The 11765-nt window shown below is 41.4% G+C and overlaps 1 pseudogene; it reads right to left on the bottom strand.

The window, feature by feature from the left end:
* Positions 1–4097: 4097 nt before the first annotated feature.
* LOC125109841 (WD40 repeat-containing protein SMU1-like) lies at positions 4098–11382 on the bottom strand (annotated as a pseudogene).
* Positions 11383–11765: the final 383 nt, after the last annotated feature.

Below are 11765 nucleotides of genomic sequence, written 5' to 3'. Positions count from 1 at the left end.
AGAGTGTGCCACCAAACAGGCCAACCACTGTGCCACCTGTTTATAGAAACACAGCACTAATCAGTCAGTAAAATCCTGTAATATCCGTGCTTCTGCATATTTGCTTTTCAACCTTTTGAGAGCATTAGATTAGTCTCAATTAGTAAAGCTAATGCGTGCAAAAATATTGAACATTTTAATTTAATGGAAAACACCCTGCTGGGTGAGAAGTATAATTTCTATCTGCAGCTGTGGGCTCTAGGTCTTGAAAGGTTAATCACAGGTTTATTGCAATCCAAGACACTGATGTTGACATTTTTTTTTTGCATTTCTTACAAATCATTAAAAATCTTGATATTTATTTCTCCAGTGATGAAACACTATCAAGAAGGTAATGATCTAATGTGTGCATTTGAATTTTATCTTATCTCCTGTTGAAGCAACAAAAGGGAAGTTGCTGCATCTTGAGTGTTCTCTATCACGTAAATAGTTTCCATACAAATAAGATAGTAAAATATAACCAAGCAGCAATAATGAAACAGTCGCTCCTTTTCCTCGTGATAGCCTGTACATTCTTGGCTCTTTCATTGCTACTGTTAGCTCTGTTTTATTACTGTGCCTGAGGCCTGATTTCCAATGGGAGACCTTGTGTAATGGAATGCCAGCAGAATTCTAGCTCCCTGTGATTTACATGCTGGCTTTACTCTTGATATAGAGAGAACTAGACACACGTAATGAGAAAATACATTTTATTTACTGGCTGGTGTTTATATGTGGAGTGTTGGAGGGGTTTAGATTTTTAGCCATAATTAACCTTTCCGGAGTTGATGATGGACAATTTCTAACCTTTTGTGACAACAAGAGGTAGGCAGGTGGGATGTGGCAGGTAGAAATGCATAAAAAGCATACAAGTCAAGAGATAGTACCTCAGTAATCAAATACAAGAGAAATTAAATGTTGTAAAATGAAAGTAATCATTTATTCTCACCCATATGATTGTGAAGTTCACAATAATACTTTGTTGTGTCTATGAAAAAAAGATATCAAATAAAAATAAGAAAAAGATCTGATGCTGGGGCTCAGGGGGAGTGAAGGATAGAGAGGAAAGGAACTGGACCTTGCGACTGTGCCCTGTGGGAATTCCTCATCTAAAAATAAGGAAGTCTGAATGTCTTAACACTCTTCTCTGGTGAGGGTTGGACAATGGGGAGCAGCAGCAGGAAACAACAGCAGGAAGAAGGATGACCAGCAAGCCAACAGCACAGACAACACTGAAATCCCTTCCTACACCATTCCTCAGAGGAACAACCCAGCCATATGGTGGCCACTGGGCATATAGAACCCACCCTTTTGTGGATGGACACACACATCAATTATGGAATTGACTTCCCTACCATAGGTCTCCTGTTAGAAACACTATTCTCACATTAAAAGGAATCCTTATTCATTGTCATGCTACATTACTTCTGACCAAGGGATGCACTTTATGACAAAGAAAGTGTAACATGGGCTCCCAACCATGGGATTCACTGGTTCTTACCAGGATCCTTGCTGTGGTCCAAATGTCAGATTCCCCTGTCTCCCAAATTCAAATGTTGAAACTACAATCCCCAAGTAACAGCACTGGGAAGTGGGATCTTTGGGAGGTAATTCAATCATGAGGGTAGAGCCATTATGATGGGATTAATGCCTTAGAAGGAAGACACAGGAGAGAGCTTGTTTTCTGTCTCTGGTCTCTGCCATGTGAGGACAGTGAGAAGAACACCATGGACAAGCCAGGAAGAGAGCTCTCCCCAGGAACTGAACTGGCCAACACCTAGACAGATCTATGAGAAATAAATTTTTGTTGTTTAAATCACTGACGATATGGCATTTGTACAGCAATCTTAGTTGACTCTTAGGCTCCAAGAAATCTTTGGCTATTTAGGCTCCTTTGTGGCTCCACATGAATTTTAAGAGTGTTTTTTCTACATCTATAAAAAATGCCATTGGTATCTTGACAGGGATTACCCTCAATCTGTAGATGACTTTCAGCAGTATTGACATTTTAACAATATTAATTCTTCCAATTCATGATCTCAGTAGACTTTCAATTTATTTGTGTTCCTTGATTTTCATCAAGCTCTTATAGTTTTTAGAATGGAGATCTTTTACATCCTTGATTAAATTTATTCCTAAGCATCCTATTGTTTTTGATGCTGTTGTAAAGACCAATTTCTTTATTGTTTTTTTCAAAGATTTCATTGTTAATGTATAGAAATGCTATTGATTTTTGTATATTAATTTTGTAATCTCTGACTTCACTGATTTCACTGATTAAATATAACAGCTTTTGGGTTGAGTCTTTAGGATTTTCCCCATATAAAATTATGTCATAGAGATAACTTCACTCCTTCCTTTCCTGTTCTGATGCCTTTAATTAATTTTTTTCTCATCTGATTGAATATGGTGTCAACATACAATTTCTGCAATCGTTTAAAATTCCACAGAGTATATTTTTTTGTGCAGAGGAATGTAAAAATTATAAAGACAACACTTTAATTAATCCACAGGAAGAAACTTATTAGTGCTAGCCATAATCTACAACTTTGAGAAACTCAGTGTACAATTTTTCTGTAAATGTATCTAATACTGATATTGTTCATGAGAAATTTACAGACCAGTATAGGATACAGACAGGTAAGCAGATAAACTGTGTTCATACACAAACAAAATTACATTAAAAATAAATCATAAATATAAATGAGAAATTAATTACACCTGTGAGATTGAGGTAATGTTTTAGCAAAGTTTAAGGTAAGAGTACATTCTCTGGCAAAGAGCAGAGAAGGACAAGACACCCCTGGACAAGGAAATAGCATATGAAAGACACAGAGGCACAGAAGAGCAGGCTGTTTGGGGAATTACCAATTCTTTAGGTTTTCTGCTTAGTAAAGTTTGAGGACGGAAATGATGAGGAGGGCATGAAGTGGCAGAATTTCTGGAATAAGCAGAAAACTTGGGTGTTTATTCTCAAGATTTGGAGCTTTTGGACAGATTGATCAGACTAGTGACATAATCAGATATGAATTTTTGAAAGCTGTCTCTTGAGGGGCCTAATGTATGGGTCTGAGAAAGTTGAAACGGGAAAAAATGACCCAGGTGTGTGATGGTAAGAAATGGAATTAAATCAGTGGCAGGGGGACTGGAGAAGCAAGGACAGCTGAGGAACTTAGGACAGAAAGGATATCCAAGAAGAGTATGTTTGAGTAGGAGAAGTTACACGATATCTTCTGCTTTGAATAGGAAATATTTGAGATGCTGTGGGAATTATCAGTGAAATGGAACTACCAAGGAGACAGCTGGATTAAAAATAAGGATTTCAGGAATAATGTAGTGTAGCTGGTTGTTAAAACCAAAAAAGTGAATACAGTGACCTAGTGAGGCTATGTACAAGGGAAAAGGCCAATGACAGAATCCTGTGTTTAAGAGTGGGAGACAAAGGGACTCAAGCAAATATAGGATGGACACAAAACTAGAAAGAGAGCCAGAAAACAGTGCTGTCATGGAGTGCAAAGGAGGAGGCCACTCTGAGAACTGGTTTCGGGTGCCACAAAAAGATATCCCTGAAAAAGACCAAAGAAGGCAAAGATTGGAATTATGATGAGATCTGGTTGAAAGGAGCTATGGGTGGCCTTCCTAAGAGGTGTTTTCAGGGCATGACATTGAATGGCAGTTTCAGGCATGAAGAGTTAATGAAGCAGAGCCAGGATGAGCTAGTATTTTGGGAAGCTTTGATGAGGAGGCCAGGAGAGAACAGGCCCCTATTCCCACGAACACCACCAGACACAGTGCCAGTTACATCCACAAAGACCATGGTACTTGTAGGGGCCTGGCAGGCCAGAGGGAGACATTTCCTTGTAAGCTTGGATTGATCCTGCCCCTCCCGGAGGAACTTACTTGCAAACCCCGGATATAGGGGCGGGCCAGCCGGATGGAGACATCCAGTCAGTGGGGCGCGCATATATTTGCTATGGTGAATTGGAATTCAATTGGCCACGCGTATTGCTGACGGAGCGTGACTGTGCAGTTTTCCCTGTGTGTTGCAGTCTCATCGGCCACCTGTGTGTGGGCCGGGCTCAACCGCCTCTGTAAAGGTTAGTCTGTGAGGCGTGGGGGTAGTTGTCGGGAGCAGTTCCGTGGGGAAGAGTAGTCATTGGAACGGTGGGGTCGTGGGGTCGTGGGGTCCACGGGTTGTCGGGAGCAGCATCGTCGGGAAGCGGCCGCATCTGGGAGCGGGGGGAGCGGCCTTCGCCGGGTACGGGAGCCGCCTTCGCCCGGTAGGGGAGCCATTGGGTCGTGGAGCCGTCAGGGTCAGTGTCCTGGTGGTCGTCGCCTCTTTGTAAGAGATGGCCTGACTGGTCAGTTTGATTTTGGATGCTTGGCGCGAAATAAAGCTTTGCTTGATTTTCGCTTTGTGTCGGTCTCGTTCCTTTGATCATGGACCCTAACAGTAGTAACCTCCTGCTTCTGCTCTCCCTGTCCCCTCCTCCCACCCTGTATGACAGCATCACACTATTATTTGTAAAATAAGAGGTAATTGTCCTGCTTCATACCTTCACAAACTACATTCATTACTTGGAGGAGTTGGGCCAAAGTCTTCAGCTTCTCACTGAGCTTAGCTGCTCCCCACTTCTCTAGATTTTTGGTAACTTCTCCCTTCTGTAAGCATGTGAGGTCACCAAGGAGTTCTCCTTTCCATTCTCTGATTAGTTGGCACCCCTTTCCCTCTGCACCCACATTGTATCATTCCTTCCACTGGGCATTTCAAAGAACTTCCTAACAACCTGTCCCACATTACCTTCTCTTTCTTTTCTCCAGAGCTGAGAATGGCCCCATTGAAATCTGTTACTTAATCCTGTCCTTAAGGGGAATTTCCAGAACATTGATTTAGAAGTGAAATGAGTGTACAACAAATCCACTTGATTTTATAGTCGGTTCTGCTCTAAAAAATGTATGCACTTCAAAAAACAACATTGCTATGCATAACTGCACAATAAATTCCACAGGATTTATGGGTATAATGGGATTAGGGATACAACACTCAAAACTGTCATCTCACAAGGGTAGGGGGAAAAAGTAGGACTCTAATAAAAATAGTAGAGCCACTTTGTACATGTTCAGTGGTCAAGAAAAGCATATCAACCACAATAAATATGGCGTTATGCCTTGAAAAAGTCCCAGGCCAAGGTAGATGGGAGTGTAGTTTTGTGAGTAGGAACAGGAGAGTGATGGGGTAGAATAAGGGTGATAGGAGATGAGATGGAAAACTGTAACACAATGTGGGCACATGGTGAGCAGAGGGCATCTGAGGCGTGCATACGAATGCATTGTGTGTCTTCCATTGTGGCTCCTTTCAGCTGGGGGCAGTTTTTGTATAGGCAAAAACAAAACTTGTCTTGTGCTGGGTTCCCTGATGTATCATCACATTGGAATAAACTTGTGTTTTCAAAAACCTGAGTTACAACAGAACTGACTGTAATTTTTCTCGGACCCCTGCCACCATCTTGGTTACTAAGGTTCTGCCCTGTTCCTTGACATGTCCTCCAATTTACACATTTTGGATATACCATGTGACTCTCTCGATCAGCTACTCACTACCTGAACCTGCTGTGTGTTTCTGAACTTCTGTTCTGTGCCTGGGGCCCTAACTCTTCCTTCTGGGGTCTGTGATTATCATTGCCCACCTGCCTGTCTGCTTGGGTCTACAAATACCGCCTCCACCCTTCCAGTTTGCTCTTTCTTGCTGGATCTTCTTGTAGAGAGGACCATCTGTCTAGATAGAATGGGGCTCTGAATATTTTTTCAAATTAGAATCTGATGAGGTGCTTTGAAAAATCCCAGGGCTCACTTGGTATCCCAGACCAATTAATCAGATTCTCTGGTGAAGAGGTTCAAGATCAGGATTTTTTTTTAAATAATTAATTAATTAATTAATTTATTTTTTAAATTTTTTTTTAATTTTTTCAGCATAACAGTATTCATTATTTTTGCACCACACCCAGTGCTCCATGCAATCCGTGCCCTCTACAATACCCACCACCTGGTGCCCCCAACCTCCCACCCCCCACCCCTTCAAAATTCTCAGATCGTTTTTCAGAGTCCATAGTCTCTCATGGTTCACCTCCCCTTCCAATTTCCCTCAACTCCCTTCTCCTCTCAATCTCCCCTTGTCCTCCATGCTATTTGTTATGCTCCACAAATAAGTGAAACCATATGATAATTGACTCTCTCTGCTTGACTTATTTCACTCAGCATAATCTCTTCCAGTCCCGTCCATGTTGCTAGAAAACTTGGGGATTCATCCTTTCTTTCTTTCTTTTTTTTTTTTTTTACAGCTTTATAAACATATATTTTTATCCCCAGGGGTACAGGTCTGCAAATCGCCAGGTTTACACACTTCACAACACTCACCATAGCACATACCCTCCCCGATATCCATAACCCCACCCCCTCTCCCAACCCCCTCCCCCCATCAACCCTCAGTTTGTTTTGTGAGATTAAGAGTCACTTATGGTTTGTCTCCCTCCCAATCCCATCTTGTTTCATTTACTCTTCTCCTACCCCCTCGACCCCCCATGTTGCATCTCCTCTCCCTCATATCAGGGAGATCATATGATAGTTGTCTTTCTCCGATTGACTTATTTCGCTAAGCATGATACCCTCTAGTTCCATCCACGTCGTCGCAAATGGCAAGATTTCATTTCTTTTGATGGCTGCATAGTATTCCATTGTGTATATATACCACATCTTCTTTATCCATTCGTCTGTAGATGGACATCTAGGTTCTTTCCATAGTTTGGCTATTGTAGACATTGCTGCTATAAACATTCGGGTGCACGTGCCCCTTCGGATCACTACGTTTGTATCTTTAGGGTAAATACCCAGCAGTGCAATTGCAGGGTCATAGGGTAGTTCTATTTTCAACATTTTGAGGAACCTCCATGCTGTTTTCCAGAGGGGTTGCACCAGCTTGCATTCCCACCAACAGTGTAGGAGGGTTCCCCTTTCTCCGCATCCTCGCCAGCATCTGTCATTTCCTGACTTGTTCATTTTAGCCATTCTGACTGGTGTGAGGTGATATCTCATGGTGGTTTTGATTTGTATTTCCCTGATGCCGAGTGATATGGAGCACTTTTTCATGTGTCTGTTGGCCATCTGGATGTCTTCTTTGCAGAAATGTCTGTTCATGTCCTCTGCCCATTTCTTGATTGGATTATTTGTTCTTTGGGTGTTGAGTTTGCTAAGTTCTTTATAGATTTTGGACACTAGCCCTTTATCTGATATGTCATTTGCAAGTATCTTCTCCCATTCTGTCAGTTGTCTTTTGGTTTTTTTAACTGTTTCCTTTGCTGTGCAAAAGCTTTTGATCTTGATAAAATCCCAAAAGTTCATTTTTGCCCTTGCTTCCCTTGCCTTTGGTGATGTTCCTAGGAAGATGTTGCTGCGGCTGACGTCGAAGAGGTTGCTGCCTGTGTTCTCCTCAAGGATTTTGATGGATTCCTTTCTCACATTGAGATCCTTCATCCATTTTGAGTCTATTTTCGTGTGTGGTGTAAGGAAATGATCCAATTTCATTTTTCTGCATGTGGCTGTCCAATTTTCCCAACACCATTTATTGAAGAGGCTGTCTTTGTTCCATTGGACATTCTTTCCTGCTTTGTCGAAGATGAGTTGACCATAGAGTTGAGGGTCCATTTCTGGGCTCTCTATTCTGTTCCATTGATCTATGTGTCTGTTTTTGTGCCAGTACCATGCTGTCTTGATGATGACAGCTTTGTAATAGAGCTTGAAGTCCGGAATTGTGATGCCACCAACTTTGGCTTTCTTTTTCAATATTCCTTTGGCTATTCGAGGTCTTTTCTGGTTCCATATAAATTTTAGGATTATTTGTTCCATTTCTTTGAAAAAAATGGATGGTACTTTGATAGGAATTGCATTAAATGTGTAGATTGCTTTAGGTAGCATAGACATTTTCACAATATTTATTCTTCCAATCCAGGAGCATGGAACATTTTTCCATTTCTTTGTGTCTTCCTCAATTTCTTTCATGAGTACTTTATAGTTTTCTGTGTATAGATTCTTAGTCTCTTTGGTTAGGTTTATTCCTAGGTATCTTATAGTTTTGGGTGCAATTGTAAATGGGATGGACTCCTTAATTTCTCTTTCTTCTGTCTTGTTGTTGGTGTAGAGAAATGCAACTGATTTCTGTGCATTGATTTTATATCCTGACACTTACTGAATTCCTGTACAAGTTCTAGCAGTTTTGGAGTGGAGTCTTTTGGGTTTTCCACATAGAGTATCATATCATCTGCGAAGAGTGATAGTTTGACTTCTTCTTTGCCGATTTGGATGCCTTTAATTTCCTTTTGTTGTCTGATTGCTGAGGCTAGGACCAAAAAAACAATAGAACAAATCAACGAAACTAGGAGCTGGTTCTTTGAAAGAATTAATAAGATTGATAAACCCCTGGCCAGACTTATCAAAAAGAAAAGAGAAAGGACCCAAATAAATAAAATCATGAATGAAAGAGGAGAGATCACAACGAACACCAAAGAAATACAGACAATTATAAGAACATACTATGAGCAACTCTACGCCAACAAATTTGACAATCTGGAAGAAATGGGTGCATTCTTAGAGACATATAAACTACCACAACTGAACCAGGAAGAAATAGAAAGCCTGAACAGACCCATAACCAGTAAGGAGATTGAAACAGTCATCAAAAATCTCCAAACAAACAAAAGCCCAGGGCCAGACAGCTTCCCGGGGGAATTCTACCAAACATTTAAAGAAGAACTAATTCCTATTCTCCTGAAACTCTTCCAAAAAATAGAAATAGAAGGAAAACTTCCAAACTCATTTTATGAGGCCAGCATCACCTTGATCCCAAAACCAGACAAGGATCCCAACAAAAAAGAAAACTACAGACCAATATCCTTGATGAACACAGATGCAAAAATTCTCGCCAAAATACTAGCCAATAGGATTCAACAGTACATTAAAAGGATTATTCACCACGACCAAGTGGGATTTATTCCAGGGCTGCAAGGCTGGTTCAACATCCGCAAATCAATCAATGTGATACAACACATTAATAAAAGAAAGAACAAGAACCATATGATACTCTCCATAGATGCTGAAAAAGCATTTGACAAAGTACAGCATCCCTTCCTGATCAAAACTCTTCAAAGTGTAGGGATAGACGGCACATACCTCAATATTATCAAAGCCATCTATGAAAAACCCACCGCAAATATCATTCTCAATGAGAAAAACTGAAAGCTTTTCCGCTAAGGTCAGGAACATGGCAGGGATGTCCGTTATCACCACTGCTATTCAACATAGTACCAGGAATTTTTTTTTAAATAAAATTTATTAACACCTAAAAGCAAAGGAACAACAAAGAGCTACTGAATGTGGGATAGTTCCTTATATAAGATTTAGTGCAGGAAGTATTTTTTAAAATTGTATTTATTTATTTGCCAGAGAGAAAGAGAATGCATAGCAGAGGGACCATGAGGCAGAGGGAGAAGCAGGCTCCCTGCTGAGCAAGGAGCCCGAGGCAGGGACTTGATCCCAGGACTCTGGGATCATGACCCTCTGAGCTGAAGGCAGACACTCAACTGACTGAGTCACCCAGGTATCCTAGGAGGTATGTCTTAATCACCATTTCCTATAATCAGAGGAGTACAATTTTTTTTTTTTCTAGAAACAGCAGTATTTCACTGTCTGGATAGAAGTCCACTGGAAACATTGAGTGACTGTCCCACTTAGAAACAGATAAACAAATACCTTAAACAAATATTTAAAAAGGGTAACTGCTACTTGAACTTGAATTGTCCCAAAATTATTCTTGTGCCTTATACAGACAATTGCTTAGAAAATGTAGCCCCCTCCAAAAGCAATGCATGAATAGGTTTTCATTCAAGAACATGCTCTCAAGTGAGTTTTATTTTTTTATTTTCAAGATTTATTTATTTATTTTGGAGAAAGGGAAAGCACACAAGGCCAGAAAGGAGGAGCAGAGGCAGAAGGAGAGTAGCTCAAGCAGACACCCTGCAGAGCACAGATCCTGGAGGCAGGGTTCAAACCCAGGACACTGAGATCATGACCTGATCATGATGACCACTGCATTTGATCTGCTGGACAGCACGAAGTGCTCTGGATTTTTAGGAAGCAGGATCACACTGTTGACAGTGGTATTTGTCCTTGCAGTCCTGCCCAGGGATTTAAAGACATTTGAGCATTCTATGGTCTTCATATTCCCGATCCTCACAGAGCTATCTGTGGATGCCCCCAAAATATAATGTCTGTCTTGTCTAAATGTTGCTTCATTGACGAAGGAGGAATGGTCATGAAATTCCTTCAGGGTTTTCCCAAATTTTAAACCATGAATTTTAATTGTCTGATCAAAAGAAGCACTAAGGATCTGACAGCTCTCCTTAGAACAGCTCAGACAGGGGACACTTTATCTGTGGGCCCTTACAAACCTCCTTGAACACTGTTCACGCTAAATCTTCCTTCTTGTGATCTCTCCCTCTTGGGCCCCAACTGGTAACACTTCGGCATCGCTGCTGAAGCACATGCAGAGGACAGCATCACCATCATCATGATGTCATCCTCCGCCTGCTACTTGAGATCTTTCCTGATTTCTCCAATTGTAAATTTCCAGACTTCAGTGAATCCAACAACAGACCCAGTGACCAAATACCATTTGGGGAAAATTGAGCATGCTCCACATGTGATTTCTGACCAGACTTCACATGCCTGTTCAGTTGTGTAGGAAACTTCTTCTTCCACATCTTTGACAGCTGCTTTTCCTCTGGACAAATTCATGTTCATACCAGGAGCAAGTAGTCCCTGGTGCAGCTGCCCCTTCAGTGCCTGTCCCAGGAATGCTGTGAGATTGGATGGACACTCCACACTGACTTCCCCAGCTAAAGCCCCGGCAATGGCTGCTCTTGACTACTTCTATCTGGGTATTTCTCATGAGAATCAAAATAAGACCTGGGCAAGAGGTTCTCCAAATGGCATACTGCTCTGGCTGTGTTTGTTTTAACACGATCCTGTGTCAGGAGTGACCTGGCAGCTCCCAGTTCACGCAGCTATATCCATTCCAGAACAAACCATTCGTAGAAGTCAATGAGGATTTTGTCTGGCAATTTCAGAGACTGGATAGCCTGAAAACATTATCCCAATGGCTCCTGTTAATGCCAGCCACTCTCAGTGCTAGTCCACAGTATTCAGAAACACAGTAGTCTCTTCCTGTAAGGTAGCTAATTCCTGAAGTCAACTGTTCTCCTTCAGATACTGCGTGAGAAGATGGATCATATCTGAGAACTTGGGTTCCATCGACATAGTGTTACCTTCATGGGCACAGAACTCACTCCACTCTTCAAGATCAGGATTTTTGAATATTCTAATGTGCATTCCAGTTCGAAAACTACTGGACTAGAGTGATGTTGCTTAGACTTCTATGTGCATAAGGGTCACCTTGTATTTTATTAGGTTTGGGATGGGGTCTGACATTCTCCACTCTGACAGTTTCCCAGGTTTTCTACTGGTCCAAGGGCCACACTTTGAAAAACAGGGTCTACTAGGCAGTCATGCAATGTCTTCCACCTTCTGTATCCACAGGGTGCCATGTTTTATTTGGTTTAAAGAGTTACTTCCCTGTTACCGGCCCCAATAGTGGGCTGTGATTGGTACATCAGGCCCTAGCTTCTCCCAATGTGGTCCTC

This window comes from Lutra lutra, chromosome 9 (genome assembly GCF_902655055.1).
Source record: "Lutra lutra chromosome 9, mLutLut1.2, whole genome shotgun sequence".
Classification (NCBI taxonomy): domain Eukaryota; kingdom Metazoa; phylum Chordata; class Mammalia; order Carnivora; family Mustelidae; genus Lutra; species Lutra lutra.
Note: the sequence above shows the minus strand (reverse complement) of the source record. Positions and strands in the feature narration are given on the sequence as shown.